Source organism: Diadema antillarum, unplaced genomic scaffold, assembly GCF_040938485.1.
Source record: "Diadema antillarum isolate AM-2024a unplaced genomic scaffold, OU_Dant_1.0 scf00000088, whole genome shotgun sequence".
Classification (NCBI taxonomy): domain Eukaryota; kingdom Metazoa; phylum Echinodermata; class Echinoidea; order Diadematoida; family Diadematidae; genus Diadema; species Diadema antillarum.
In genome coordinates, this window is record NW_027270977.1 from 596,363 (window position 1) to 623,152 (window position 26,790).

At 41.0% G+C, this 26,790-nt stretch overlaps 1 pseudogene; it reads left to right on the top strand.

Moving 5' to 3' along the window:
* Nucleotides 1-2,784: 2,784 nt before the first annotated feature.
* Nucleotides 2,785-23,457, top strand: LOC139718082 (uncharacterized; annotated as a pseudogene).
* The last annotated feature ends 3,333 nt before the right edge of the window (nucleotides 23,458-26,790 follow it).

Genomic DNA, 26,790 nt, shown 5'->3' on the forward strand with positions numbered 1-26,790 from the left:
AAAAAGTTTTATTTACCCAGGGTAGCCTCTTCAGTGTTGCCACTGCTCTACCAGAGGACCCTGCCATATACGCTAGCGTTGCCAGGTACCCATTTATACACCTGGGTCGAGAAGGACATCGTGGGTAAAAAAATCTTGCCCAAGGATGTAAGTACTGGGCGGGATTCGAACCCGGGTCCTCTGTTCGGGAGTCGTATAGACTATGCCACACCCCCACATGACATTTCATTTTACGTATTCTGGCATTAAGTAATAAATGGTAGATAATAACCGCACTTGCAGTGCTTGTATCGAGAACATTATTCTAAACCGCTGCTATAAAAGTCAATCTGTAGTAAATGGGAATCTCTATTGGGAATAGACCAGTTCGTAATTCCACTTTGCGCATGAGCAGAAAAAGGTCATTTGTACCAACAGGCATTTTCGTTTGTAAATTCATTGAGATAAGCATCTGTGATGTAATGATTATTCATGTGATCCTTATCTCAATGGTGCTTGCCAGCACTTCCACCTGACAGCAAGAATTGTATTTCGTAATTAATGCTGTTATTGCATTCAATACAAAACAATGAAATGGATGCCTGCTAAATTGACAACTGATGGAGTATTCTGATCACCTGATCTCAACGCAAATTCATTCTTTGTTTGAACATGAATTCCATAAATTGTTACGTCGGGCAAGCTTATGCATTATGCCGCTTGAAAACGAGTGAAGTGCCTAACCAACTGAGAAAAAAGAAAGGTCATTTGTACCAATGTGTACATGAGCTAATTACGAACTGGCTTTTGTGAAAGTTCGACTCCAGTTGGAGGCACCAGACGCAATAGAGGATGTTGGATTACCAACATTATCGGCAACGTGATTATCAGAAGGAAGTGCACTTTTAGGGGAATCTTAAGGACTGTCGAGGGTAGTGACATCAGGAATGGTGACTTCTGCTTCCTTCTTTTTGGGGCCATTTTCACAGTCACAACATTATTTGACACTGTCACTGCTAAAAATGATTTGGTGAAGTGTGCGTCAGCCGAGATCAGTCACGTGATTGCCGCAGTATCGCTTTGCATATGTTGGGCATTCGCTGCTCATTCGCTTTGTCCGCTCAGCATCCGTTAGATGGACTGTACGCATTCGCTTTCATTCGTTACTTTATCCGCTCGTAACACGGTTAGCATATGCTCATCATTCGTTAGGCGAACGTTCGAAAACAACATTTTGCTTGCGAATTCGAGTGGATTCGAGCGTATCTGGACTTTGCCAAATTTTGCCCATCCGTTAGGCATGATTTATACGCTATAGTGTGACGGGGTACAATTTATTCTCTGACAGATTTTCTAACAAAATTGTGCACCAAATTGTTGAATTTCAGTTCTAAAACTGGAAAAGCTCCCTCTAATAGAATGGCAGAGGCATCTTGCCACCCTCCCATTGCTTGTCCACTCTATGAAATAGACTTAGTAAACTTTGGGGAATGACAATTTCCGAATTTTCCAAAAAAAAAAAAATGTGCTTCAGATGACTTTATTTCAATTCTAAAAACCAAAAGCTCCGTCGAGCGAGAGGGGGAATCCCCCTCTCACACCCTCCCAAAGCTCTACCTCACTAGTCTTTGTACATACACATAGATGATACACACTCGGAATAAGAGCTAAATTCCGTGATATTGATACTTCCCTGAAAATGCCTAATTTATTTCCATTATCATTTTTCTGTAAGTATTGCACGAAAAGTTTGCACCAGACATGCCGGATCGCTGAATTCAGGTCTGAAAATGCAATATCACCATCGTATGGGAGGAGAAATACCCCTTCGTGTGCATGCTTTTTTTTCCTGTTTGATTGCTTAACAGGCAGCGTTCATGATATTCATTGTAAGAATTAATGCAAGAAGTTTATTAATGATACCATATTTATAGGCAAATTGTTCAATAATAGTAAATCCAAATATGCTGCTACCTTAAACAAGTGGGGCTGTTTCAAGCAAAACATGCATCAAATTGCACCACTTACAACAACAAAACGCAAAAAGTTCTCACCGTGGGAGAGGGACACCACCCTCCCCCTCCCACCCCCAACCCCCCCCCCCGCCCTCCCGCCTGTGCTGCTCAATTTTCCAAGCTCTGTAAAACGAGATTGAGCATTTGCTTAACTGAGATGTTCGCTTTTAAGCGTCATTTTCAAATTCATTAAAGAAAGACCAAAGTTGTGCAGGAGTGCTATAAATCTACATTTAAAAAAAATCCGTAACATGTGTAAGAAATTTTTATTTTCAACAAGGGGAATATCCAGTGGTTAGCACGCAAAATGTGGTAAGAAACAAGTAGGATGTCTGGCCTCTGTTGAGAGCAAGGAGACCTCTCTCCATGTCCGACCTGGCAGATCCGGGCTGCTATAAGCAACAGTTAGGGAAGTGATGGGAATCAGCCAGTACTTGTGTGTGTGTGTGTGTGTGTGTGTGTGTGTGTGTGTGTGTGTGTGTGTGTGCATTTATGAGTGTCATTTTATGGCTCCTCTGCTATGTCAGAAAATGTTTCCGCACACACACGTCCTATCAACTCATCGTTGTTCTTATGTTCGCACCTGTAGGCGTGACGTCCCTTTTAGGCAAGCACAAGGAACTTAAAGGTTGAATGCACATGGATTTAAGCACTTGCTTGAGCTTGATCTTTTGCTTCACAAGCTCGTGCTTGTGCTTGGAAAAATTGCTTGATTTTTAAGTTTAATGCATACGACCCATTGACTTTTGTATACCCTTCATTTCTTTTAGATCAAATCGCCTATACAAGAATGGCTCCCGAAAGGAAGCGAAAGATTGATTGCAACAAGCACACGCTTGTTGAGCGCTACGAGACCGACGTTCGAAAGGCAGTGGAGTGGCAGATGAAAGTGAAGAGTGTGCAAAGGATTTTCAAGAAATGAAAAGGGGCCTGTAAGAAAAACCTGATGACATTACTTTACAAAAAAGGGGGTTGTAGAAAAACTGCTGAAAACCCACTTTCCCATTTAGTTTATGCATAAACTGATCCCAAACTTAGGGATAATGTAGAAGAAGAATAGGTCTTTCAGAAAATATGTAAAACTCAAACTGACTTGATCTTTTGCTTCACAAGCTCGTGCTTGTGTTTGGAAAAATTGCTTGATTTTTAAGTTTAATGCATACGACCCATTGACTTTTGTATACCCTTCCTTCGTTTTAGATCAAATTGCCTACAAGAATGGTTCCCGAAAGGAAAAGAAAGATTGATTGCAAAAAGCACAAGCTGGTTGAGCGCTACGAGACCGACGTTCGAAAGGCAGTGGAGAAGTACCAGACTCTCCGTGACCTGGACATCTTCGTGCTAGACAATTCAATCCGGGAGAGCACCGTAGGGCAACTGAGGGGCCACACCCTGGAAAACAAGTGGGAGATTTACGAAGAGGTGAAGAAATGTGGCTTTAAGCACACCATCGTGGCCTCCTTCTCCCACATGACCCGCGTGGATGATGTCTTCATCAGGCAGCTGAAGGAAAAAGGGGAGGATCCAGAGGGCCTCTGGGCTTTCTCAGAAATCACAGAAAGTACGCACATCAACACCTTCCCAAAAATTCGAACATCAGAAACGTTGTTTTAAAGAGTGAATCCTTCTCCATACAGAGGAGTTAAAGATACAAATTGATCTCTGTACACCTTTAAAAAGAGTACAAGGGCCAGTGCATCTGCCATTGAAACGATGATGGAGATAAAAAGAAAAATCTATCATCTGACAATTTCATTGTAATAGCTGGACAGCCTTAACACAATGTTGATATACTATTTCAAGCCACCAGGCGTAAACACGACCACTTATCAGTGTCAGCTGAAATGGCCTCGGTCGATGTTAAAGATCTCAACAACAACAACAACAACAACAAAATGGGAACGGAGGAGGACGGCATCCATATCGCCTACATTGTGAACGATGGGGTTTTAGTAGTATAGGTGTACGTATAGCGTCATAAAAATATGATTCATATTTCTATTGTTCTAGAACAAAAGAAATATGAAAAGACAAAAGAATTATGAATTATGAAATATGGATTATGATATGATTTATGATAAAAAGATGGATTATGATATGATTTATGATAAAAATATGGATTATGATATGATTTATGATAAAAAGATGGATTATGATATGAATTATGATAAATCGATGAATTATGATAATAGATATGAATTATGGATATTTGCATAACAATAGAAATAGGAAAGAACAAAAGAATGTATGAAATATGAAAAATGAAAGATGAATATTCATGAGATATGAATTATAAATATGAACGATGAATGATGATTATGAAATATGAATATTTATGGATCGATATGAAATATGAAGAATGAATTATGAAAAATATGCTATTGTTTTAAGAATCCGCGTCATTGTTTCATCATATTCTTTTGTTCTCACATCGAGAGATATTTTCGAAGGCAATGGTCGAAATGGTCATAATGACGATTGCAATCGTATTCATGACATTTGTTTGTTTGATGACGTCACTCCGACAAGTTCGGACCTGTCCTCTGACCGACGCTCGCCCGATCGAAAACAAAAGAACTTTAAAAAACAAAGAAATACATAAAAATGGGGGCGTGTCCTCTGACCGACGCTTGCGCAATGCTTGCGCAATCGAAGACAAAAGTCAGGGCGTGTCCACTGACCAACGCTCGGGGACTTAAAGACAAAAGACTGGAAAAACAAAGAAATACATAAGACTGGACCTCAAGTTCACGATAAGTTCGGACTTGTCCTCAGACCGACGCTCGCACACTCAAAGACAAAAGACTAGAAAAACAAAGAAATACATAAGACTGGACCTCAAGTTCACGATAAGTTCGGACTTGTCCTCTGACCCACGCTTGTACGCGAGCGAAGACAAAAGAATTTTTAAATAAAGAAATACATAAACTGGACCTGGAGCCAGTGACGGGTTCGGACTCGTCCTGCATAAAACAATAAATGCCTCATACATATTCAAAGAGATGGTGGCGTCCTTTGGAAAGCAAAAGAATAAAAACTCGAAGAACATGCGAGAGGGACACATTTCAATTTGAAACCTTCCGAGAACATCACATGTTACAGAATGTCTCAGCCGAACATCGCCAACACCTGGTGTCCCGAAATGCAGAGGACGGTGGAGAAGGTGGACTTGCTGATGTTGACGGAGTATCTAACTCTCATCGAAGTCTTGAAACGGGTGCAAAACGTGCCAGATTCTCCAATAGACGGTACTCCCGAAGATCCACAGCGCAAAGTGTTCCAGGCGGTTCATCATTTGGACCCAATGACTGTGGAGAGAGTGTACCCTTACGTTGGCAGGGTGCTCTGGATGAGACCAGATCTCGTCGAGTGCGGTTTTTTCCTGGAGTACATCAAATTTATTCTGAGGGGAGAGACTCAACAACAGCTGGAACAAAGAAGAGTCAACATAGGGAGACACGTGGAGGGGATAGAGGCCGCTGTGAGAGTGGTCTACAGGGCCTTGGGGCTCGAGACCGGCCTGCCCGACATCGTCTTGACGGACCCTCAGTGGAACGTGCTTTAGACGAACGACTGCTATTAACGGTGATAAAGGACACATTTCCTTCCGACTTTCACGCCGTAGACACCGAGACAATCTTACGCGCATGTCGGACAATTGCAAGCGAGGAACAATTTTCCCGTGTGCGACGAATCAAGCTTCGAGGCAATGAGAGGTTCGACGATTGTATAGAGGCCCTGCTCAAAAATTGTATAGAGAACCCCAATCATCCCAACAAGTACAAACGTTCGCTGATGGCTCTATGCTATTTTGTCAACGTCTACCAACATGCCTGCATACCGGACGAGCGGAAAGAGGAATTTCGCGCGCAATTCGTGGAAGGACTCAAACGCTACAAAGTGCGCTGGTCGGAACACGCTCCGAAAATGACTGTTGGACTAATGTCGCGATACGTTTTACATTTTTGTCTGTATATGTTGTATAATGTATGGAATGTAGATGTTAATAGAATGTGAATTGATTCAAGCAACGAAATTCGCTGCACTGTGTGTATGCGTGTACAATAAATGATGCGTTTCATTTTCAAATGATTTTTTTACTCGTTACCTTGTCTATCATTGATGCCTTTTATGTCATTGCAACGTGAAAGGAATGCCATTTCTGATGTTTGCTTCTGCAGTGTGTGGTTGCTGAGACGAATAATGTCTAATTCATTTGAGAGAGCGTTAGAGGAAATCTATTACGATCCTCAACATCCAGCTAGTTTCGGCGGTGTCAGTAAGTTGTGGAATGCGGTGAGAGAGGTGGAAACTGAAAAAGCGAGCTTGCAGGGTGTCAGAGACTGGTTAACGAAACAAGATGCGTATACAATGCACGCACCGGCGAGAAAGACATTTAAGAGAAATGTTGTGAAAGTGAGAGGAATCGACGAAATCTGGGAGGCTGATCTTGTAGATGTTCAAAATTTGAAAAGGTTTAATAATGGTTATCGCTACTTACTGACGTGTATAGATGTACTGTCGAAATATGCTTGGGTGGTTCCTTTAAAAAACAAAAAATCAAAAGACATTGTCGGGGCATTCGAAAGCATCTTGAAAGAGGGCCGAGTGCCTGTAATGCTACATACAGACAAAGGTTCGGAATTCACAAACAGACATTTTCAGAAATATCTCGAGAAAGAAGGCATTCACTTCTACACAACAGAAAATGAAACCAAAGCCAGCGTTGCTGAACGATTCAATAGAACGCTGCGAACAAAAATGTGGCGCTTCTTCACATTCAAAAACACTTACAGGTATCTCGATGTAATAAAAGATTTTGTCAAAGGCTATAACAACACCATTCATTCTAGTATCGGCATGAAACCAAAAGACGTGAATATTGAGAATCAAAAGCGTGCCATAAAAAGTCTCTACGGTAGGGCAATGCGAGGGAAGAAGCGTAAAGCTCCACGATTCAAGTATGAAATCGGAGATCAAGTTCGTATTAGTAAAAGCAAACTAAAGTTCGAAAAGGGTTACGAAGCAAATTTTTCGAGGGAGGTCTTTACAATCAGCTCCCGCGTCAATAGGAGGGTACCTGTCTACAGAATAAAGGATTACAACGGGGAACGAGTGAAGGGTACGTTCTATGAAAGGGAATTGATAAGAGTTTCGAAAGACAAGGAGACTACTTACAACGTGGACAAGGTTTTACGCACGCGCAGGCGCAATGGGCAGAAAGAATACCTAGTTCGTTGGTCAGGGTATGGCAAAGAATTTGATAGTTGGGTTCGACACTTAACTATGCGTTAAAAACACGATTCACGTTACTCTCGTTATCATTCTTCGCTTTGAACAAAGGAGAAGAGGCTGATCGAACATGGCTTCTCAATTTTACGTGACGCTGCCCAGTAATAGTTCCATGTCGTACTATCCAAATAACAAAACGTGTCAGTTTACAACGCGGCTTCACGCACCTCTCTCACTCAACGAAGATTACGAGGTGGGGTTGGCAGAAGTTCAATTTCAGTGCACGTGGTATAATGTACGACATGATAACAACACCCTCACTATTTACGATAATGAAGTAGAGGACGACGCTGTTCCATTGATGAAAAAAATTGAGATTCCTGCGGGATATTATAATTCTGGAGAGGAACTCATTGACTCGATCAACGAACAGTTCCGGAGAAAATTACGTAAAAGCATCACATTTTATTACAAGAGGACCCAACGAAAATGTTTCATCCGATTAGAAGGAAATACGGCGCTCCTCATTCCCTGTGGTTTGGCTATGATGCTCGGGTTTGAAGGGGAATGCCATCTCACGGAATCAACACTGAGTCCCATGCCAATGGATGTACACATGAAATTTCATACATTTTATGTCTATTCTGATATCGTTCAGTTTCAACACGTAGGTGACGCTGCTGTACCTTTACTGAGGACGATAGCAGTCATTCCGGACAAGGATCGCGATAATATCGTCAATACCTATATCACTCCGCATTACGTCCCTCTTAAGCTTTACAATTTTGAAACGATAGAGATTATATTAACAACCGAATCGGGTGAAGTGGTACCATTTGAACGCGGGAAAGTGATCGTGAAGTTACACTTTAGAGAGCGCTCTACGAACTAGCTGGACACTAAATTTACACAGCGATACGTCCAACTATGGTGGTATTTCGCGCACCGGCAAGGATTTTTCACGACCAATATGGCTCGGGATTACCCGTCTTCCGCGGGGCATCCATGCAGAGAGGACACGGGCTGGGTAGTCTGGTGAAGGGGCTCTTCAAAGTCGCAACTCCTCTCTTAAAAAGAGGGGCTGTTGCTTTGGGAAAAGAAGCTATGCATACAGGCATGAACATTGTTCAGGACACCATCAACGGACAATCTTTTAAAAGCGCAACTAGAAAAAATGTGGCTCGGGCGGGAAAACACCTGGCCTCAAAGACTGTTCGAGCAGTAAAGAAAAAAATTGGGAATCAGACTGGAGGAGCGCGATTAGTAGTTGTAGGAAGATTTAAAAGAAGGAGGCGAGGAAGGAAGCGTATCATTCGGTCTCGAAATTCTCCAGCGAAAAGAGCTCGCTTGCGCGACATCTTCGATTAATTCGGACTATTCGTTTACCAGTCTCATACACTCCTTGCTGTCTTTGCTGAACATGGCGCTTCTACACGACAAGAGCGATGTCTGCTGCAAGTCCGAATTGGATTTGTTCACGGTACCACACACTCAAATGAGCATCGTCAAAGGACCATGGGTAGAATATCACCCCGTTAGCAGCATCACCGATGAAGGGCCCATTGAATTCAACGTGTCCGGCACGTCGGAAGAATACTTGGACCTCTCTCAGACCATGCTTCAAGTGACAGTCAAAGTTACGAACAATGATAACACGGCTTTACCAGCTGATGCCCCAGTTGGTCCCGTAAACCTGTTTCTCCCATCTCTCTTTGCACAAGTTGATATCATGCTCAATGAAAAACTAGTGTCTCAGCCGTCGAATACATACCCTTACAGAGCGTACATCGAATCTCTGCTGCACTATGGAGGAGAGACCAAAGAGTCTCAACTCACTCAACAGCTATATTACAAGGACAAAGCGGGGAAAATGGATGTCGTTAACCCGCTGGCAAGCTCTGCAGAAGCTAATCCCGGTCTGGCGAAAAGACATGGATTCATCGTCGAGAGTAAATTACTTTCTCTACTTGGTCCGATTTACGCCGACATTTTTTTTCAAGAAAGACTGTTACTCCCGGGGGTTGATTTGAAAATCAAGTTAAATCGTAGCAAAGACGCATTTTGTCTTCTGTCTTCGACGGAGAATGCCCGATATAAAATTAAAATAGAATCTGCTGCCCTCTACGTTCGCAGAGTAAAGACCAGTCCTACCATCATGTTAAACCACGCCAAGGCCTTGGAGAAGACAACCGCGAAATACCCCGTCAACAAAGTAGACGTGAAGTCCTTTTCCATTCCTGCAGGAAGCATGTCGATTAATAAAGACAATCTATTTCACGGACAGTTACCAAATCGGGTGGTCGTAGGATTCGTTGACACAGACGCCTTTAACGGTACTTTTGGCAAGAACCCCTTCAACTTTAAACATTTACGCCTCAACTTCATCTCCCTCACTATTGACGGAGAAACGGTGCCGATGAGACCATTACGTCCTAGCTTTGCAGCGGGAGCTGGACAAAGTTACATTCACGCTTACAATTCACTATTCATGGGAACCAACCGACTGTTTGTAGACAAGGGAATTAACATCAATCGAGAAGAATACTGCGAAGGTTATACCCTTTTTGCATTCGACCTCACGCCCGACCTATCTGACGGATGTCACTTGAATCTCATCAAGCAAGGAAATCTGCGCTTAGAGCTACAATTCGACGTGGCCATTCCAAACACCGTCAACTGTATCGTCTACTCGGAAGGACAGGGACTGATTCAGATTGATAAAAGCAGAAACATCATCTACGATTACCAATAAAACCTCTTCCGGACAACCGACTGCCGAAATATTCTAATCGACTATGGATACATCGCAGATTCAACGTTTCTTAGAGAACGATCCTATTGTCAAGCCCTATTTCAAAGGAGTATATGCGTCAAATTGTCTACCGCGATCAATTAGTGGGGCGAAGCAGTGCTTCATCGCGAATACCGATCCTAGCGATAAACCAGGAACACACTGGGTGGCTTTCTACTTTTGCAACGGAAAAGGCGAATTCTTTGACTCTTACGGATATGAACCCTTAACTTACAGTCTTGACTTTGTAAAGTTTTTGGACAATAATGCCTCGGCATGGTCCTCTAATTCCAAACGGCTACAAGGAACTGTATCCACAGTTTGCGGACAATATTGTATCTATTACGTGACGAAACGAGTAGGGGGTCAAACAACTCGAAGTGTATTAAATGTGTTTGGCAAGGATTATACGAGAAATGATAAGAGAGTGAATGATTGGTTTAATCGACGTTCTGATGTTTCCCATCGTGTTCATGATACATCTTTTACTCTATTACAAATCGCACGTAGCTTCGATAGTTTGTAAGAAGATATTGTAATAGCGTGTATAACGTAGTGTAAACTTCTCTCTTGATGTGGATTGCTAGATATCTAACAGTATTTAACTTAGTAGTAATTTGTATATATCGTATGTGCAAGCCTGTACTATTACCTTTTTTCTCTCACTCACTCTCTCTCTCTCTCTCACTCCCTCACTCTCTCTCTCTCTTTTATTATATATATATATATATATATATATATATATATATATATCATATAACTCCAAATCATGAATATATGTTCTTTCATGTCTGGGAAAGCTAGTTTGAAAATAAGAGAATTAAGTTTGTACCTTTATGTTGAAACGTTGAGTGATTGTGACAGTTTGTTACCAATGGAATATATTATCATTTACAATTCATAGACCATAATTACTTAGGTTAGCGTACCTAGCGTAACAACCGCTTGAATACTTTGTAAAATTAGGTAACCTATATATATATATATATATATATATATATATATTAGATTAAACTTGGGCTGGGTTTCGTTCTTCATAGTAATACACACTTTGTTATTTTCGTTACGAGTATATGTCTCATTTTCTCTTTCGCTCTTCGTTTTCTTTCTCGCTTCTCTTTTCCTCAGTCACGCTGTATAACACATATCACACAGGACAAAACAAAAATAAGATGTAACGAGTGCGTTTTGTATCGTAAGAATATTGTACGTGGTACCCGTTTTATTTTCTCCAATAAAACAACAGACTATAAATATGTAAATAAATTTCTCCTTGTTGTACTTGTTTTTCTTTGCTTCCTTCTACATTTTGTGATTGTGAGAAAAAAATCATTACACCGTGCAACGAACAAACTATATACATTTCCACTGGATACGTAAAGAACTATTCCTCATATAAAAAATACGATTACATTATTCAATTATGTTTCGATGTTCAAGCATGGCTTAAATCATACATGGTGATGAAAGAATAATTAACAACTTATAAACCATTGAGGTGATGTAGTCATCAATCTGCAGAATCTGCGTGAGACATTTTACAGTGTATTTCCGTTTCGTCAAAGTTATTAATTCTAGGTAAACAGACATTAAAAAAAAAGAAATTTGCATGCGTTACATGCACAGATTTAAAACAGCGAAATGACGAAATGACGAAATGACGAAATGACGAAATGACGAAATGACGAAATGACGAAATGACGAAATGACGAAATGACGAAATGACAAAATGACGAATCGACGAAACGTCGAAGTGGTGGATATATGTACAATATGACGGTCTTTATGGAATTAACTACGAATAATAATAAAAACAACTACTTTCACCACTGAATGTACTAATGCATAAACCAGGCAGGATTTGACTATTTACATCGTTTCATGAAGTAAGACATATTATGTACAACTACGCCAGGAGATAAAATGTATGACACATTCGGTAAACACCACAGATAAAATCAAACGTCACGCGAACTTATATTTACAATATTTACATAGCAACTAGTCGAAATGTTCAGACGATGAAATGTTGAAGTGGAGAAACGTTAAGATAGTATAGTCAATCGCTATATCATGCGGACAAATTCAAAAGAACAGCTAGCATCAAAATTTCAAATACATTCAAACAGAATATTATGTATGTATACACTCCTTCACATCTGAACATAGACCGTACAATCTTATATACACATTGCGGGTCACCTGATGAAATAATTGGTTGGGGATATGTAACGATGTTAACGTTAATACAATCAAAAAATCATCGTTCGTAAAATATAATGATACATATTAAGTATGTAGATGCTTGTGTACACACTTTCATATCACCCCATACGCAACATCGATGGCGTACTTCAACACCCACCTAGATCAACACGCAGATCATAATGGTAAGGGCTACTATTTAAAATTGTACATAACTGTTTGAAATAGAAGAGTAGTAAATTAACATACAATAAAATCATTACACGAATTAACGAGAACAGCTCGGGTTAACGAGGATTGTGGTCATACCGTTTAAGCCGTATTTTAAAAAGATTGCCACTTTGGGGTTTGAGAACCATTAGCATCACTAGCTCTTGTACGCCTTGTACGTGTATAACTTTTAGTTGTAGTAGGGGTTGTGTACATTTTGGGGTCTGGAGAATCTAAACGACGATGAATCGGGGTCTCCAAATCTTTCCCCCTCTTAACACGTTGAAGTTGGTCACGTCGGCTGAGATTGGTCAACGCAGTCTCTGGAATGTTCAAACGAGCCAGCGCACGAATAAAATGTTCACTACCAGTAGGAATATAACCACTTCGCTCTCTGAAAATGTCGTACATTAAGTCGCAAATGTTACTGCCAGGCACACTTTCCCCGCTCACAATCAGCTCCCCTTTGTCCGTCCATCCCACATCGTCGCACCTTTTCATCTTTTCCAGCAACTGCGAAGCTCTTTTCACAAAATTCTTAGGCACGTGCTGCAAGATGTCACGCTCCACTGCGTCCTCAGATTTTGGCGCGCCCCTCTGTCCATGAGTTACTAGATGCGTGCTGTCATTGTCTCTTGAGCTGTCGCTAACGACTTCAATAGACAATGGCTTCTTAACGCTGTCCGTCGCTTTCAAAAACCGCTGTAAGTATTGCGAATACAACAACGCCTTGTCATACTCTGGTAGATCGGGCCTGTCCAACACCGAACGAATCTGATCGTCCAATTCGTTGATTCGCTGCTCTGTAGGTGTTGAAGATTGACTTTTGAGAGAATGAAGCATAGTTTGTGGCACAAGCACCATCTTGCGCGCATTCTCCATTATCAACGCGGTACCTCTATACAGCGTCTACTTTGCCGATGCAAAGAGGTTAGAAGCGAGAGTTCCGAGTACAGGCGTGATCAACCTGGCAATGAGACCAATGAATCCTCCGCGTTGGTTTAAGATTCGTTTTCTCTCTGCCAGAGATGTACGACGATCCGCTAATTTACGGAGTTTTCGCTTGTGCTTAGTCAAAGTTTTCTTGTGGGATTGCGACAGCTTGACATTACCGCAGATCACGTTCAAAACACATTCACAGATGGCGTCAATGAAGTTCTTGTTAGCTGTCTTGATGAGAAGTTTCCGTTGATCAGGAGAGCAGTGTGCGAGGGTCTTGAGCAGGACTGCGTGGGTCTTCACTCGGCGCGACATTTTTAACTAATAAATGACTTAATACACGAACGCGACAATTTATATCTTAGGAACATATACATATTGAACTTCACCGGGAAATATTTTCGTTCTGAGACGAAATTCTTCCGGCGTGTCTGGCTTAAGGTCTACGAATAAATAACCCCATTTATCGGCTGTGGCGTCCATAAATGCCTCTTGAAAAAACTTTGTTTTCGAGGGATACATCTGTTTAGCTAAACAAGCAATTTGTTGTTTGTCTCTACAATTTTTGAATAAAGCGTAGTACTGCGTGTTTAATGAAATAGTCCTAGACTCCTTTCCACGATGAAAGAGATTTTGAGTGATATAAATAACGCTCGCGTTTCTATGATGACAACCTTTAGTAAACAAGGCGGCTACTCTCTTGTCATCACCAGCCACATCCATTAAATCATCGATGACAAATAACACTGGTCGGGAGGGGTCGGTCAAATCATTGAAATCTGCCGGTAAATTTTCATGAAATTCAATATTCGGAAAGGATCGTGTCATTGCCGCGTAACACGGTTGATACTCCCCGTAAAACCATATAATTTTGCGAGGAGGTTGATCGATCATTTCCGAGGCATTTTTCAGTAATCTTTTCACGAATTCGGTTTTCCCTGAAAAACTCGGTCCGACCACCATACATGAAAAACTATGTTTGAGTCGGGCATCCATTGTAATTGACGGCATTAAATAGTACAAATATAGCTATATGAATAACACAATAAGATATTAAGTTCTGTAAATGAAATTAGAGCAAATGTCAAACGAAGCAAGTGAACGGAATACTCTATCATACGTGAGATGTGGGTTCAGTTAAGTTTCTTAAAAGAATAAGACGACGATATGAAGCAAACTGTTAAAACTACGCGGTATATTCAAGAGCAACATAACGGTATAATGCGCTGCAATCAAGCGCCCGCGAAAGAACTGACATCGGTGATAACGTCAGTTTTATTTAAGGAAAAATCAAACCCATCCGTTCCATTTGACAAATGGGCATCTCTAGTGAGCAAAGACTCGAGATAAAACAATAGAAAGAAGAGAAATACAAAAAGCGCCAAACAAAATACATTTGTACCAGCATTGGTACTTTTCAGTACATTTCTGAGCACTGTGGACATATATGATGCGCGCGACTTATCCATGATTTCCTAGCAACGACAATGCCAGCGGTAGGTACAGAGCTGATGAGAAAGTACCACCTTCTGCGACAATGTATAAACAGCGAATGATTGGCAATTAGACACATTGAGGTCTTTATAAGCGAGGAATGTCCGCGTGTCCATAGGGCAGTGTCGTGCCACCTGGTAATCTAACTCGTTTCGTGAAGACTACCCTGTAGTCTTTTTTTCTCTCGGAAGTGTACACGGACTTGCTTTTTACGTCTCTGAGAATTCTATTTTCCACAATAGTCTTCAGACATCCCGGTTCTCCTTGTATCAATTCGCGCATAGAGTCATGGTTTATAACGAGGGAGTTTGCCTCGTTCAAGGTAAATCCACGCACCTTACACACGGTGTTGCCTTTGTTGGTGCGATAACTATAGTTCTTAGGACCACCGCAAAGCCAGGTTTGAATGAACTCGCCTTCACCAAGTTCATCCGTCAAGTCACCAACGAAATCGCCGGTTTTGGGGTCGTGATGTTGTACTGTTGGGTCTGTTCTAAAGACTACACTATCAGTGTCGTAATACAAGACCCTATCGTTCAGCCTCTGCAAGACAGAATACAATTTCAGTCGCGCCAATGCCGTCGTGAAACTGGCTATTATGATATTTGTGTTGACGTTGTGGTCCACGAAGCCTTCGGCTTGATTGAAATGAATTTCTACCATGTCGTCGTTTAGAACGAGAATGTCTTGTAATTCGATAGTGCGATCCTTTAAGAAATCTAACAACTCAGCGCTGGTTTTGACAAAGCGCGTTTGTTTCAGATTTGGTCTCTCAGCAAATTTCCCCCACAACACATTAACAATGCCCTTGGCAATGGCGCGTAAACCGGGGTTTTTCGCGATGTTTTTAGAGTCTAATTGAATTCCCTCATGGGCCAAATAATCTCGAATGTATTTTTCACGTTCTTCTTCAGTACTGGCATGGGCGGGGTAGCCTGAGGCTTCCTGCTTTATTTTCATAAAGCTGTCTATATACTGCGCAAACAGTCCTCCCGTTCTTGTTTTGGGATCGTACACTGTATACCTGTCAAAGTGCCATACTTCGATCATTCGGAGTTGTGTATACCCCATCTCTACAGCTTTTTTCAGTTCCTCCGATACCCACACGCCTTCTAACTCACGCTCCCTATCTGCGTGCTTGCAGGGCCCCTGATTCAAGGTGTCTGCACAGGTCCTGCATAGAGGGAAAGTAAGTTTACCCCCTGAGCGATGGGGGAGCACTGGATGAAACAGACGTCTAGGAGGTAATATTTTACATTTGACGAGTCCAAAAATTCGAGACAGTGAAGGGAAGTTAGAATAGATAATTCTGGGATGGCCGACAGGATATTTGCCGAACTTATTGATAAAGGGATAAAGACTGGTGAAATCATAGTAAAGGATTTTTTCTTCGGGCTTCGCCTCGTAGAAGAGCGAACACCCTCCAGTTCTCCCGCCATAGAACGAGTCACGTGGATTTAATTGTTGATTAAAAGCCATTTGAAGGTGTGCAATGTGTGGATGTACATCAGCCATTTGGCGCAATTGTTTCCATTCGCATTCCCAAATATAGTGTACAATATATCCATTCTCTTTGAGCGCATCAAGACGTTTCATGGATTCATTAAACAGTACACCCATTGCTTTGCCTAGCTTTGGGTTTTCGACACTGGGACCGTAACATTCGCGACACCCGTGATAAAAGCACCCGAGAAACTCCCAAACATGTTTTTCATCATCTTTTTCGGCATAGCCATCTACGAAACGTCCGTGTGCTTTTCTTTCCCCACCATTGAAACTATGTCGAATGTGAAATCCTGAAAGCTGTGCCTCAAAATGAAGCCACTCTCCGGCTAAGGAGGACTGTCTTTTCCCCTTTCCATACCCTTCCTGGGGAATGAGCGCGATTGTCTTGGGCTTAAGGTAGTTCGTTCGAAACAAAAGATTGCACGCGCTGGGAAGCGTCAGACAGCGCATGAATGGATCTATTCCTTCGGGATTAGCCTCTGTTGCGCTCACACTTTTGAAGTGTCTTCTAAATATCTTGCAGCTTTGGTGCAAGATATTGACATCACTCTCGCAGTAGGCTTTTATTTCCTCCTGAAAGTTAAAGACATAATTGGCTAGCGCGAGCTCATCGTACCAAGCATTAAACTGTTCTCGGTCTGCTTTCATCATGGAATCCACGCCATAGAAACGTTTGTCTGGCAGTGATCCTACATAATTGGCATTATCGGGAGTGTTGAAAAAATGGGGAAAATAACCTTTCTTCATTTCCTGCAAGCCAAATGTTTTGGGCAGTTTTGCCAACCGCATCTGAAAGAAATTTAAAGAGTCTTTAACCTTAATTTTTGGCTCCCGTGTTTCGAGACTTATGATCTGAGCGCCATTCATCACTACGTGGGGTTCGATCCCTTGTTCTATTAGTTTGTTTAGTAAGAAATACGAATCATACGCCTTTGAGTTATGTGCGATTGCTACCGAGTTGTGATTTTCCATAGAAAACAACCAGTTTGTGAAAAGATCAAGGGTATTCGCTCCCTGAAATGTTATGGCACGGTCTTCGGGAGGGCCGCATCGTTCGCAGCAGGTGTCTGCCGACATTTCCCTATCCATGCAATTCGTGCATTCCCATGTTGCGTGCACGTAATTTGGTATGTGTAATCCTGTCTCTTGAGTACACTCAAAATCAAAGAATATATACTTGGTAGGAGATTTCTTAGCTTTTCTGTCTTGGGACTGCGAGTCACTTTCAGAACTTTCACACTTTTGATCTTGTTGAGGAGGGTTTGATTCACTTTTCTTGACGTTTTTTGAGTGGAAGGGACTCTCTTTCGTCACTTGCATGTAGCAATCGTGATACCTTCCGTCGACCACAAGCTTACAAACATTGCATTTCATTTCGTTGCAATTGTGTTTCTTGGAATCGCCATCAACAAGATCCGTGTCAAAGACCTTGTTGCATTTGTTACATTTGAAATTCCTCTGACAAGCTGTTTTACCGTTGAATAATTTCACAGTATGTGCTCGAAAGCATTTCACGGTTAGAAACGTCATGTTACATTTCTCGCATACTAGCGTGCGATCGGTTTCACCAAAGCTATCGCGATCACAATCGGTCGATTGACAATCGCGACACATGTGGCAACACTCGTGATATCTGGGATCGCGATATGTTTCGTGACATTCGTCGCAAACAAATTTGGAGCACAGGAACGCCGATGGATTGGCAACCACGTCGTAATGACGGTCTGACAGATAGAGATAAATGGTATCAGAAGCCTGAGGACCGCTGTAGATTAACGCTTCTTCATATCGTCCTCTATAAATGACCAGTTTGTACTTTGGAAGGAGCACTTTTTGAAAGGAGTCATACTGTGAATGATCTACTTCTCCCTCAGGTACCCCTGCCAACCTGTGTAATTCCCGCGCCTCATTTCGGAGTCTTGTCGTGGTATTACGGTCATTTCTTGACCACAGTCTGTATCTCCTATCGTTTTCTTTTCGCAGTTTTGCAATGACAATTGCCTTTGCAAAGCATAGGTTATCTTCGTCCCTCGGCACTGTGATTATCGACTTCTTCTTGAGGGCCGCGAGACGCGATGGAAGGCCGTCGAATTTCGACGCCCGTCCACCGGCGGGATTCACCACATGATGGAATCTTATAGTGAATCCCGGACTGATGAAAAAGTCTTGGTTGCTATTCAACACTTGCTCGATTCGTTCTAGAATCAGTTCTACGTCAAAATCTCTTACCAGGGCCCAAGGGAAAGCGATCGGAACGTTGAGTTGTTCCGAAACTAATACGAGACGCATGTAATCGCGCTCTGAAGTGTTAGACACGAGTAAGGATTTCAGTTCATCGAGCGATGAGCGAATGTAGTCAATCATATCCCGTATGTTAGAAATACCTTTTGTGTTTGCTTTGAAGTCATACCACACTTCCCTCACCCCAAATCTCTTAGACATTCTTTGATCTATGAATTCCCAAGTGGGGGATGAGGGAAGTGAAGCTGAAAAGAAACAGTCTCGACGCATCAAAGGTCAAGTCCAGACACGTTGTGTTGTATGTAACGCTCACTGCCGGACAGTAGAAGACGGTGTCCAAACTCTTTGAAAACATTTGCACCTCCTTCGACGCATTCCCATTATGGATCTCTCTTAGTTGACGTTGAATCAGACGGTCTAATTGACGGCTATCGGGACAATTTCAGCGCTGTTGGTAGCGTGCACGGTAGATAGCAGCGTTCAGGATCTTTGATATCATTTGCAGCTTTTTGAAATCGTCGACCGGTAGCGTTATGCCTTTTTTGGTTGGAAAATGCTTGCCTCCCAATGTGAAAAATTCTCGGATATCAACGTAGACATTTTCCTTGAAGACTTTGACCGTTACGTATCTGATTTTCTTCGGCGTTGTGTTAATGGGGAATTTGCATACGTCGTAGCCATCACAATTTGTACCCATTTTGCTCGTGTTCCAGACACCTGCCTCGTCGGTTCCAGACGCTGTCTTGTCTTTGTCAATTTGTCCATTTCCAGACGCGTTGATTGTATTGCCATCTCCCCTAAAATCACGATCGCGACGTTGTTCTTGTTCCATTATCCCGACTGGTTCGGAGTTGGCCATAGTGTCTATTTGAAGCTCACCTCTGCTGGCTTCGTTATCCATGCCTGGCAGTGCTGCCGTTGAACGAGTATCGTAGGCATTGCCGTAGTATGAGAACATGTTGACAGCTTTTCACGTAGCAATTCCTTCAGGGTATTCGAATGCTCCGTTCTTTTCGGAGCTGAGTTTTTATATCCCCATTCCGAAACTATTCTTAGTAACTGTACGTCGCTTTCCAAAGTTATGCGATGATGTCATACTTTTTAATATTTCTGTTGTCATTATGTATTTCTCCATTTTGTATACATTACCCTGTGATTGTGCAAGGATCGGTCAGAGAGCATGTCCGAACTCGTTACGGGCTCGAGTCCCATTTTTATGTATTTCTTTATTTTATAAGTTCTTTTGTCTTTGATTGCGCAAGCGGCGGTCAGAGGGCACGTCCGAACTCGTCACGGGCTCGAGTCCCATTTTTATGTATTTCTTTATTTTTAAAGTTCTTTTGTTATCGATCGGGCGAGCGTTGGTCAGAGGACAGGTCCGAACTTGTCGGAGTGACGTCATCAAACAAACAAATGTCATGCATACGATTGCAATCGTCATTATGACCATTTCGACCATTGCCTTCGAAAATATCTCTCGATGTGAGAACAAAAGAATATGATGAAACAATGACGCGGATTCTTAAAACAATAGCATATTTTTCATAATTCATTCTTCATATTTCATATCGATCCATAAATATTCATATTTCATAAGCATCATTCATCGTTCATATTTATAATTCATATCTCATGAATATTCATCTTTCATTTTTCATATTTCATACATTCTTTTGTTCTTTCCAATTTCTATTGTTATGCAAATATCCATAATTCATATCTATTATCATAATTCATCGATTTATCATAATTCATATCATAATCCATCTTTTTATCATAAATCATATCATAATCCATATTTTTATCATAAATCATGCCATAATCCTTCTTTTTATCATAAATCATATCATAATCCATATTTCATAATTCATAATTCTTTTGTCTTTTCATATTTCTTTTGTTCTAGAACAATAGAAATATGAATCATATTTTTATGACGCTATACGTACACCTATACTACTGGTTTTCAAAATATTAAACTGGGCAATCTTTAAGAAAGAGAACTTGTTTCCAGAATCTTAAAAAAATATATCTTTGGTAAATCTTACGTCAAACGGAGACACGGTCACACATAATATGAGACATAAACACAACTTTACAGGGTCATGATGTATAAAGGTTGAGATCAAACATAAGTTAGAAAATCAAACATAACTTAGAAAAGCAAACATAAGTCTCTGAACACTCAGTTGTGATCGGCTGATTCCTGACTTTTGTTTGATTTAAGGACTTGCTTGATTTCATCTCTTTTATATACAACAGGGTCTAGGGGTAACAACCAAGGCATAGTATACCTTGGCATGCACATGGAATGTGATTGACAGTGTGGACGCTTCTCCTAAAACTGCAAGGAAAACTTGTAAACCCCAAACTCATGGACTGTTTGGTATGCAAGTGCTGATTCACTCTTTACATACCGCTTATTAAATTTGGCATATTATGTAATTGCATGTATCAACTCCTGAATACGATATGTATAACATGAACTTCCCATTTGAAAGAGTGTTGACTTTGGTGTTGTATCTTCATTAACAGATATCAGGGGAAAGGTACCCGACTTCAAGAATGTCCCGGTAGGTATCAGGAAACTTAAACCAGTAGGCCTCTACAGCGTCATCCTTGAAATCGATCTTGGTGATACGGTCTACGACTTCACCAAGTTTTCCATAGATGACATGTGCCAATTGCTCAGCAAATGGAACGACTGGTGTTTCGACAATCTCGGCCTAAAGGCAAAGGTGATGATCAATTTCCGTGACTTAGCCGATGTCATGCCCGAAGACAGCGACCGAGTATTCAAGGTCACCAATTTCCTCGCCAGGCCTCCACCAAATCGACGCCCCTTTGGTTTAATGTTTGAGGAGCCAAGAGGAAAGTCCGTACCGGAGGAGTGCGGCATGTGGGCCAAGTACATCCGGATGGTCATGGACGCCAACGACTGGAAAGGTCACTTGCTCGCTCACGTCCACGAGAAGTTTGGCCTCTGCGATATGACAGCACTACAGGTGAGTTAACATTGTAAAATGAGGCTTTTTTTAGAGTAATATGACTTGCATCAGCTAACAACAGTTTTGAGAGTGATGGTAACCACTGAATATGTGGACGATACGACAGCATCGCTGTCAGTAACGTCGTGTAGGCCTATACGAGAAAAGACTTTTAAGGTTATGGTTAGGAAAGGTTAGCAGAATGATAATCATTTTGTATAATTTTGCAGAATGATAATCATTTTGTATAATGTACCAAAAAAGCTACATTTCTTTCTTCTTCTTCTTCTTTTTTTTTTTTTTTGGATCCACAGCTACGAAACTACCTTGGTCACTACAGGTATTATACTTCAAAGTCAATGTTGTACTACACTATGTATAGTATTCAAAACATGACATGGTAAATCGTCCACATGTAGAAGTAGCAAGCGACTTCTTTAGTTGAAACCGATGTGGACTGTTCTTTATACGGAATTCCGTGCACTGATCGCTCATCAGGTCCTTATGGATGGCGCTGATGGCATCTGGGCCAGTGTCTGTGCTGAGGGTGCCTCCACATCAAACAACCCCACATCAAACAACCAGTCTTTGGTGCTAGAGCTGTAGACTTCGTCTACGATCTCAAGCCCGAGGAGTTCGACTTCGCAAAGTTCTTCGGTGAAAAGGCTCCCGTTCGCATCACTACCATGGCTAGCAAGGAGATGATCCAACGGAGGCTTGACGATCTCTTTGGAAATGATCCACAATTCACCTTGGATCTGGCATACAAGATGAAGGAGCTCATCCTTGAAGATCTTAGGAGCGGCAGGTGAGAATGTTGTTCAGTTCAAATTTTACCACATGAGTGATGGCGTTGTACGTTGTGACCGTATAAACGATTGCTTCAACTTCTTTTGTTGAGATCTACCCTAACAACACCCCTGGTCTTTTGTAGTTTGTATATTTCGTCTACAGTTATCATGTTATGTTATGCATTGCATGTTTGTATACACGGTCACTGTCTTGTTTTTATGTGTAAAGAAGTCTTTTTAATGACGCAATCAAGTTCATCTTCAAGTTTTCAAGTTCAAGAATCACTCTTGGAAGGGATTCTTGCATTTTCGTGTGACTGCTAAAGACATTGCACCAGAGGGCAACTGACTATGGCCTTTGACATAGCTTTGGAGGAGCATATTGTGGTTTCCCTGTACTTTTGTAACATATCAAATATCAAAAGAAATTGAATTTCCTCTTCCTCATTTTGACACGTGGAGAGGATTTTAACATTTACGTCAGAATCCGGTAAAGTTTGAATAGCTGTTGAATGAAATGTAAATAAAGCTGACCTTGACTCAGCGGATGTCGTCGCACGTATGCATATCATGGTTTCTATCATTCCACTTTGCAATGCGTCAGGAAGGAGGAATACATGAGCATAGTGGGGCTGGCCTTGCTGCTTGATCGAGCCGGCGGGAAGTTGGACGCCCAAATGCGAGATGCCATTGATAACTTCAAGCTGAAGGCCCCACATGCCCAATCCTTGATGACAGATATTCGCAAGACGTGGGACGAGTGGGACTTGAAGGAAGAGAAGAAGGGGGACAACATGCTCGAGTTCGACTCCTTCTACAACGGCTTCATGGCGCCCTACTTCTCCTGCTACCGCTGCCTGGACACCAAGAAAGCGCTCTCGGCCATCGATATGGACAACGATGGCGCGGTGGATTGGAACGAGTTCGAGATTTACCTGAAGTGGGCGCTTCATGAATATCCAAACATCAAAGATACAGACGAGCTCCTGGATGTTGCCTTCCGGAAGGGAATCATCCCAGCGATGCAGGATGAGTACAGAAAGAGCCTGGAGGCTCCCGCAGATTAAACACATAGGGATTCCTACAAACCCACAGTCATTAATAGACAACAAGCAATTACTTCTTGGCCTGTTTACCAAACTTGGAAGCGTTTTTAAGGCATTTTTTTTCTTTTATACCCCTGTCATTAAAAAAAAAGAAACATATTTCTTTACTTTTTTTTACTAAGTCATTTTACTTCAGGTGCAAACAATAAAGCCTCTGAGAATCACACACTGATCCACATTGATTTACGAAATATTGCAAAAGCCAGTGTTGAGAATGCATCTGGACACAGTGTCTGCATGTGTTAACTCCACAACGTCTTATTTTGAGATGTAACATAGCACATTCGTAATTCTGTCGATGGTACATGCTTGCTGGGATACTATAGGTTCTCTAATGCAACAACTAGAACTATCTCTCACTGTGATTAATACCCCAACCTTACACTAAAGAAGTAAGCTCAACCAGTAAAGTACTTTGTATGCTTTTTATTGATGATTTGTATTGTTCAACATTGAATAAATGTACATTTTGCTCACTGACAGTCGCATGTGTCATATCTCTAGTCACACGTAGTGTTCACATATACTTGTCACACATGCCAAATTTGGGGTTAATTGTTCACAAAATGAGAAAGTAGTTCGATCCAAAACATGTTTTAAGATTTTTTTTAATTGCTGTTGCCATGGCAACGTATTATGCAAAACTGATAAAAAGGTGTCTTGCACATTTTCCTTAGATAGCAGTCACACATGCCAAATTTGGGGGTTAATTGCTCAGAAAATGAGAGAGTAGTTCGATCCACAAGTTTTTATAAAAATTTGCCGTTGCCATGGCAACGAATTATGCAGTACTAACGAGTGGTCATGATGAAATGAGCACGTCTCTTTTAAACAAACTCTTGGGAGTGTATTGACACTTTAAGTACATATTTGTAATGTGTCGCTGTCAACTGGTATATTTCCGAAATGTAAAATTGCAAAAGTTATTCCAATATACAAAAAAGATGACTCTTCTCTTGTCTCGAATTACCTTCCTATCTCTATTATTCTTAGTCTTTCTAAAGTCATAGAATGGCTTGTTTTTATAGCAGACTGTATGGTTTTTGTTTTGTTACAAAATGATATACTAAACCATGACCAATATGGTTTCAGGAAATTTAATTCTACAGAAATGGCACTAGCCCAATTGTACGACAAGAGTGTCGACTGCCTTAGCTGAACAAACACATGTCATTGGTGTGTTTATGGACCTAAGCAAGGTATTCGACGCTCGTAGTATGGTTTGGATGAACGGTCATGCTTCTCAACTTGCGAAACTTCAAAATTATATTACAAGCAGGTGTCTCCGCTTAATCCTGGGAGTTGATGGTCGTTTCAATAGAGAAACACTGTATAGTACCACCGATGTCAAACCATTGAAAATCGACGGGAGATTCAGGCCTTAGCAATCATCTTCAAATTGCTTCATTCCCTCGCCCCTGATTCACTGTCATCCAGGATTCAGTTTAGATCTCGGTCTTACTACAATCTCCGCAACGATAATACCACTGTTGTTCTCCCAAAATCACGAACCAATTTTCTAAGAAAAAGTGCACAATACTCAGTTTTTAAGCTCTTTTATGATCTCCTTATAAGTCCTCGAACAATTAATGATATCATATTATTCATAATAGAAATAAAGAAAAGACTTGTATGATTGCAACAATATTCATTTTCAATTAATATCGATTTGTTTATGTGCATTTTAATATTTGCTCGCAGAACAGGTCTGTCAATTCATTGCCCCCCCCCCGTCTCTTTAAACAGTCGTCTACTATTTTGAAAGGTGTTAGCTTATTTGCACTGTGATATTATGATTGACCATTTTTCAAACCTTTGTATATTTCTGTATATTTTTTTTCTCAGTTCTCATTTTGATTTCTTTTGTTCATTGTATATACTTTTCATGTTACACATTGTATACTTTGTGACTTTTTTGGCGTTCGTTTGTAAAGATTATTTCGTGTTTTATTTGCATTCTCTTCATTGTATAATTTCTATGTTTTGTTATCATTTCACGGCCTTGCTGAAAACAGCTTATAGCAAGCTTTTTACCGTGGTGAAATAAATGGACTCAAACTCAAAAAAAAAAAAAAAAATACATGCGAGTTGAAAACTCCATGAGGTACGAATATCCGCAAAAATTGATCCAAACGTGTTCTCAGCAGCTGTAGACTGCCCTCTCTAGTCGTAAGGCAACCAGGCAGCAACAAGCTTATGACCAGGTCCTTTGAAGTATTTGGTTTGGAAAACATTATGATATCATCACTATGTAGTCCATAACTTGGGGCGGAGGACTTCCAAAATAAGTGAAAAGATGACACGATGGGTTACTTGATGAGTCATGTGCATTGCTATGGCAGTGCACAAGATCAGCTTTTGTTATGCATACTTGAACCCCCCCCCCCCCATGACTGAAATAGACATTAAAGGGATAGTACAGTATTGGTGGAGATGAGAATTGGGCTTTTAACTTTTTGCGAGATACCAAGAAAACACTTACGATATAGTCCAGAGCATACCACTTTAAGAGGAATTCAAAGTTTATTTGATGGAAATCGGGTTTGGAATGACTGAAACATCCAAAAACAAAGTAAAACAAAGCGATCGTAATGAAGTGTGGGTCCCACACTTTATTAGAATCGCTCTTTTTTGAATATCTCAGCCATTTCAAAACCAATATGTTCATCAAATAAACGTTGAATTCCTCATAGAATTACATGTTCTTTCATATTTCATAAGAGGTTTCTCATTATTTCACCAAAAAATGTTAGAAACCTTAGATTAGGTCTCAACCAAAACTGTATGATCCCTTTAACTTATGATGGCACCCACCCAAATGTTTCTATACATTGCCGTCATCAAGTCGTGTCTGTGAGTGTGCAGGCATTTTAAACGCTGCTTAGAGACTGGCATGGACATATGATATGGACCTTAGCTCAATGGTATAGCTTATTGAATGATAATAATGTTGATTGATAAAACGTGATGTTGACAATGATATAGATAATCATCATAATGTAATAGTTATCGTCAGCGCCATCACGAAACTTTTATCGTTATTGACATTGTTGTGACATCATTAATAATTCATTGCTTTTGTCTTAATCATTACGATTTTGTTTACAAGGCCTACTTTCAGAATGATTCCCTCTGCCGCTGTTGCCTTGTAAGGATACAAAGCTGATCTTCTGCTTCTGTTCCCAAGCAGCACTTTAAACAAAATCCACACAAGATGGGGTTACATCTAACGTCTTCTAAATTATTCATTAGGTGACAGTCAAAATAATTGTCATGTGTTTACACACATAGTCC